The 7644-nt window shown below is 28.5% G+C and overlaps 1 pseudogene; it reads left to right on the top strand.

Moving 5' to 3' along the window:
- Positions 1 to 688: 688 nt before the first annotated feature.
- Positions 689 to 1868, top strand: LOC143541877 (putative purine permease 4 pseudogene; annotated as a pseudogene).
- Positions 1869 to 7644: the final 5776 nt, after the last annotated feature.

Raw genomic sequence — 7644 nt, 5'->3', positions numbered from 1 at the left:
TAATATTGTTTTGTGCCTTCATACTCGTTAATACCCATAAAAATTCGAATTGAACTATTTACTTTGTAAACAATATATATATCAAGTGGCATACACGAATTCTTTATCTTTTTTTGTTAGCATTCAGCCAGTCAGGTTATTGAATGTCTAGTTAAATCAATGGCAAAGGAGAAAGATTTATGGTTTAAGTTCTCTTATAATAGATTCAAATAATAATTTATATATCTACGAACTAATATATTCGTTATTTAAAACTTTTCTTAGAAAGTGCATTGATATAGGTTTTAAGGATACATTCTTGATTTGCAGTTTATTTAATTTATATTTAAAACTAAAAAGAGTAAGAATATAAAACTGTATTGTTTATTTTAAAATTGTTGAATAAATAGACTATTGTATAATGATTTTAATTATTCGTTTAACACAAGAATCTCCTACCATCAATATATATAATATAATGTAATAAAATATGGTTATAATTTCATCACACTTCATACTCGATCAAGCCACACAAAATACATCTAACAATTTTTTTTTGCCAACTGGCACACATGACTTAACACATATCCAAAATATATATAACGGTTTTGAGTTCAATTTCCCTTTACTTCCTCACTTTCACCCAATCACTACTTTTAATTCCTTTATATATTCACAAAACCCTCTCCTACCCTCCTCATCTCTTACCATGAACACCTCACCGCATTCATCAAGCCCCGGAAACCTCCCATTTGCAGCCACGGCCGACCAACACCAAGAGACCACCACCCACAACATGTTCACATCCAACAAATCCCAATTAGACACCAAAACCTACAAAACCCTTTTGACCATCACATTCATATGTCTCTTTGTTGGTTCAGTCGCGTCCTCACTTCTCATCAAATTCTACTTCATCCACAAGGGATCCAGCCAATGGGTCTCCACGTGGATCCAATCGGCTGGATTCCCGATTCTCCTCATCCCGATATACCTCCCGTGCTGCCTCCAAAACGTTAATCCCCGAAAACCCTTTTTGGGTTTCGATATGAACGTGTTATGGTTATGTTTTGGTGTGGGGTTGATTTTGGTGATGAGTAATCTTTGCTTCTCATGGGGTAATTCGTACCTTCCAATGTCCACATCATCATTGGTGTTATCTTCACAACTAGTGTTCACCCTCCTCTTGTCGGTCATCATCGTTAAAACAAAGATTACATTTGTTAATCTTAATTGTGTCGTGCTTCTAACGTTAAGCTGTGTCTTATTAGCGTTAAGTTCTAGTGGCGATCGACCCAAAGGTTTAACGAAGCGAAAATACTTTATCGGCTTCTTGGCGACCGCCTCGGCCGGGTTAGTATTCGCGTTTTATCTCCAGGTGATGGAAAAGATTTATAGTAAGGTGGATTGTTATGCAATGGCTGTGGAAATGCAGTTTGTTATGGAGATGGTTGCCACGGTGGTTGCCACGGTGGCAATGGCGGCTGCTGGGGGGTTTAAAGAGATGAGACATGAAAGTGTTGGGTTGTTTGATCTGGGGCCCACTAAATATTGGCTGGTTGTTGGGGTTAATATAGTGACGTGGCAGCTGAGTTTTATGGCGACGGCTGGGATGGTGTTTATGACGACGTCGTTAACTGGTGGGATATACATGACGGCGTTGATGGGTATGAATGTGGTGGGTGGTGTGGTGATTTATGGTGATGAGTTTAAGGGGCCGAAGGTGGTGGCTACGGTGATGTGTTTGTGGGGGTTTAGTTCGTATGTGTATGGGATGTATGTGAAGATGAAGGATGAGAATAATAACGGTGGTGGCTGTCAAGAGTTGCAAAAGAAGTCATCGTTAGAGTTGTCTGAGATTGCAACAGAAGATCAACATTAAATGAAAAGATTGTGTTTATCAATTTTATAAAAAGATATTCTATAATAAGATCTATCTATTCTAATAAAAGGCTACTTAATTTTGCCACTTGTCAATCTCATAGTTCTTCTCATTTTTTTTTAACTTATTTTAATATATGATCCCTTATCTTTAAGTCATTTCAATATATGAATTCAAGTTTATTTTTATTAAAGGTAAATTGTAACTGATTCGTTCATTAACATTAACACTCTGTTCCCGAGTTAATTTATTGATGGAAAAGAAATGAAATGAGTGAAAAGAAAAAATTTACTGTGTTCTAGAGGTTTTATTAAAACAAAGAAAATAATGAAGATGAGAGAAAATTGTGTTGTCGAGTTTCAATAAATGAAAGAAAAGAAAACATATAAAAGGAAAACAAGAGAAATAGAAAGTAAGGTGGAAGTAATTGTTTTCTTTCCAATTTGGAAAGAAATGGAAAGAAACAAAGGAAAGGTAAAAGGGGAAAGAAAATAAAAGAATTTTTTTTCCTTTATTTTCTTTTCTCTTATTTAATTGAACTCAGGAATAGAACGTAATGGTGAAATAAGAAAATAAGGAAATTTCAACATTAAAGTTGCACGGCCATTAGAATAAAATTTTCAAGTCACAGGTAATTGCAAATTAAAGAAAATAAATGCACATCATTGTCGAAGAATTTGGAGATATATGGTAATAAACTACAAATTGTTTAACTGAGATTCGAGCAATAGTGCATAATATATTATATAAAGTTGGTTTCAGATTTGGATTTAAAATTTTTTTATATGCATTTAAACTCAAGAAAATATGTATTTTCTTAATTTTCTTTAAACATTTTGTATAAATATTGCGAACATGGAGAATACCTATTACATAATCTTGGTGTTTAGTTTTAATCTACCTGTATATTAAAGCAACACGATGTTCCACATGCCATTCGATTATACCCTTCACATAGGCTGCCAAGTGTACAAGTTTCTATTTTTATAATTTTCTCTTCATGAATGATAAAATGAAAAATTTGTTGTTGGTGGGAATCGAGCTCACTACCTTGCTTTTAGAATGTTTGTGACTTATATGCATTTAAACTCAGAAAAATATGTATTTTCTTAATTTTCTTTAAACATTTTGTATAAATATTGCGAACTGGGAGAATACCTATTACATAATCTTGGTGTTTGGCTTTAATCTACCTGTATATAAAGCAACACAATGTTCCACATGTCATTCGATTATACTCTTCACATAGGCTGCCAAGTGTACAAGTTTCTATTTTTATAATTTTCCCTTCATGAATGATAAAATGAAAAATTTGTTGTTGGTGGGAATCGAGCTCACTACCTTGCTTTTAGAATGTTTGTGACTTACCAACTCAACTAGGATGAACTGATGCTAGCGTTCTCTTTTTCTTAATTGGTATAGATTCACAACCTTTCATTTTGTTTTATCACCCGTGTGTCACATGAGCGCTATCCTAGTTAATTCATTAAAGTTGAATATTATAATTACAATCCATAATCCATATATATATAACGATTTAATATATGAACTATTTGTCATTTATTTATTTGACTTTTTATTTAATATGAAAGGTTTTAGTAATAAGAAGACCAATATTTAATTTTCAATATTTTCTTCCAAAGTTCAAAACAAAATGCTTCAAAACATATATTTTATGACTTGATTTATATCTTTTTTTACATTTAAATATATTTAATTTAATATGCTTTATAAGACAAATTACTTAATTAAAAGCATTCAAATTCAAAATTTTAAACCAAAAAAACTATTTCAATCCCATCCCATTATTTTCACTTTCTAAAAATCATTTGGGATATTGAAAACTAGATTCATAGATTATCGTTTTCGTTACGTTTTTACATAATTTCAATATTATATTAACTTATTAATTTTATTTTTATACAAATACAACGAATTGGGTTTATGTTGATGTTTTCTGTTGGTTAATAGATAATTAAAGTGTTTATTATGTTAAAGCTATAGACAAAATTAAAAAAATGCAGCTATAACATTTATTATTAAAATGTGTTATTAAAATTCATTAAGATTCACACCTTTAATTATAATGTAACTTAATAGAGCTATTTATTATTTTTATTTTCTATTTTTCTTATTATTCATAACTTAATCATGTTCCTCATTACATTTCAAGAATATTTCATTTTCATATTAATTGTAAAAAAAGCAGTTAATTATTTACCATGCTTTCATAAATATTTTTCGTTAGAATAAAAATATAGTTAACTAATAAAAAATGTGTAAGAATATTTATATATATATATATATATATATATATATATATATATTTGTTAGTTTCATGGATACATTTATCATTATTTAGTGTTGGTATGTACTTGAGCGAGCCTTATTTGTCACACGAACAACTCTACGTGGCTACATCAAGAGTTACAAGCAAACCTATATGTTACCTCATCAAGAGTTACAAGAACACATGAACTAAAGATTTTGATTTTTGATAAATAATGTATACCGACCAATACAACAACAGATTAGTTTACATGAAAGGTTTTTACTTATTTATAGCATACTTGTGTAACCTTAGTTATGTAATTTTTACAATTTTAATCTAAATTGTAAATATGTTAACAATATATGATCATTTTGTTAACTGAATTTCATTTAATTTCTAGAGTTTAAAATTTTCATCAATTACCCGTGTAATACACGAGCCTCAAACTAGTTATTTATATACGAAAATTTTAGTTATAATATTTTGATGTTCTTTATTTATATACTAGTTTGAGACCCGTGTAATACACAGAGAATTGATGAAAATTTTAAACTTTAAAACTTAAGCGAAATAAAAATCAACCTATACATTGATCATATATTGTTAATATAATAACAATTTACATTTAAATTACAGGAATTACAAAACAGACATTACACAAATATATTATAAATAAGTAAAATTTTCTTTGTACATTACATTTATGGTGTATTAAACAATATACCTCTTTTATCAAGAATCAAAATCTTTAGTCCATGTATGTTTGTAACTCTTGATAAGACAACGTATAGTTGTCCATGTGAGAATACGGGTTCTTTAAAGTTTATTGATTTTTCTACTGAATTTACCTTCTTATATGCAAGTGCAATCGATATTGCTACTCTCTTCAAATCATAATTAGCAAAAGCAGTATAACAGTTGTCTAGATTGATTTTCCTAGAATGAAAAAAATTTTAAAATAATAATTGAAAAAAAAATAGAATTTCAGTTTTAAAAAAAAGCTAGTTATGACGGTTACCTGCCGTCAACAAACCTCCATTATTCAACATCCAACAAGTCCATACCGACAAAGAAGAAAATAAGCAATTTTGAAATGTATGACATTGTTGTAAAAGTATACCTGCAAACCACACAACCTAATGTAAATATTTTTATATAGATATTATATAAATGTGAAATAAATTTAAAAAAATTAAATTGAAAAAAATAAATTTAAATTACACAGCAAATAATATTATATAAATGTAAAATAAATTTAAAAAATTATAAGGCACACAAAAACAATTGGAAAGCAATATATATGAAAACAAAACCTCTTTTTGAATTCGTCGATTTCATGCATGTCTTCATTGATGTACATCTTACCAACATTAATTGAATTGGAAACAAAGGGATTATCTTGATTAACAAAAATAATAAAGTAGTCAAATTTATAATAATTTTTAAAGGTATCTAAATGTAACATTACCAATAAGAAGAAGTCAATGCATCAAACCTTCAGAAATATTGAATAAGCCAAATTGTAACACAACAACTATAGGGGCTCGATCAGAATTTGACATATTATAGGCTGACATGTCAACCGCGTGCGATCCCTATAGAGTTAAGCGCAATTCTTTGTTGCTTTATAAAACATGTAAGCAAGATAAATCATTTACAAAGTTAACATATAACATAAAATGAAACTAAAAATAAACCTCAAACCCTTTAACCTTATATACATCTTGTTGGTTTGAACTCTATTAGATTTTGTAATGTTCTCAATTGGTCAACAATTAGCAACAACTCCAATTTTATCTATATTGACAAGCATACATTAGAAATAAGTAATGATGGTTATAAATAAGTAATGATGCTTATAAAGAATAAAAAGTAGACTAAAATAAAGACCAAGTCAATTCGTATACATTAATCTTTGTTCAAACTCTATAAAGTAAATTAACACATATTTGTAGAGAGTCATAAAAATTATTAGGAACAATAGTTTAATCTAAGACATGAAACTATAAAGGAACAATAGTTTAAATAAATACATGAAACTCTCTACTCATTATATGCATCAAATTTGATCATTGGATGTCAATAAAAGTCAAATATACTACATAAAAAATAATTAACAAATTACGATTTATATGGAAAAAAATTGAAGGTATAGAATTTAAGTCATCCGAGAATTGTGGCTAAAAAAAGTAAAGTGATATTCAAACTTATAAACAGCTTATAGTCATACCATATTTATAGTTACTAAGATGTTGAAAAAATTTGTGACAAATTATTAATTATAGCAAATCTATCACACAAAGGTATAATAAAGTTGTTAATCATATATTCATAGATGCTAAGAGTTAAGTTTATTTGCAAATTTAACAATTTTATAACAGTCTAGTTGTAGCAGAACAGTGAAGAATGTGATAGTGATTTATATGTTACTGTTATATGAGATTAGAACCGAATAGAAGACTCACAAAACAAAGGATAAAAATAGTGGATAATGATATAAAATGAAGTTTATATCGAAAGCGATGTACAACTTTTTTAGTTTTGAAAATATGACGAACAAATAGTTTCAACTAAAAATCTCCCATTTTTAAAATAATGTAGTAACAGAAATTTAATAAAAAGTATTAATATTTAAGATAATACTTACCAACAATGGTGTATGCTTTAATAAACTTGTTTATAAGTGCATCAATGTCATGAAACTTGAATCTATGTAAATCACCACCAAAATCCTCATAGGGTGTTAAAGTTGACTTCAGAAAGAGATTGAGTTTTTTTGTCGTTATTCACCTACTTGTATTTGGTACTTGAATCCGCGCGAATAAACGTGATTAATAATACTAATTTAGTGTGATTAATGAATATTATAGTAAGTTGTTAAAATATTTAATAATTTGATATATCTCAATCTCTATAATTATTTGTAGTTTTCCAAATTATCATATAATTCGGATTTACATGTAATTAAGCTTGGTAAATGATTTGACCGGATGCAAAAAACGAATTTTTAGGGATAAACATCAAGTAAAAAGACAAAAAAGTTAAAAGATAAAAAGAGAAAACAATCTATAAGTCTTGGAAAGGTTTAATATTAATAAATATTATGTGTTAAATAATATGTTACCTAATAAACCAGGATTGTACCTTTCCAAAATAAGCATAAAAGGATTTTTGAGGAAGTATGATAAATGTTTTGACATTATTAATGAAATTTTAGTTTTGAATTAATGGTTTTTAATTTATCGTGTTAAATTTATCTTTTTGAATTTTGAGGGAAGTATGATAGTTGGGGACATGAAATTATAAGTTTCGACACATATATTGATAATGCGTTAAGAAGGAAGAGAATCGAAGAAAAAGTGACAAGTGGCACAAAATAGTACTCTTTTATTAGAGTAGTAGATATTGTGTTATTGACTGCTATATGTTACACATATATGTTGAAAGGAAAATCATGTGACAAGAATTTGGACTAGACTCTTTATGCTTCTCTTGAATTTATGTTCTTTGA

This window comes from Bidens hawaiensis, unplaced genomic scaffold (genome assembly GCF_021521415.1).
Source record: "Bidens hawaiensis isolate Kalapana, Puna unplaced genomic scaffold, B.hawaiensis_p1.1 tig00012719_1, whole genome shotgun sequence".
Classification (NCBI taxonomy): domain Eukaryota; kingdom Viridiplantae; phylum Streptophyta; class Magnoliopsida; order Asterales; family Asteraceae; genus Bidens; species Bidens hawaiensis.
This window is presented reverse-complemented; position numbering and strand designations above follow the sequence as displayed.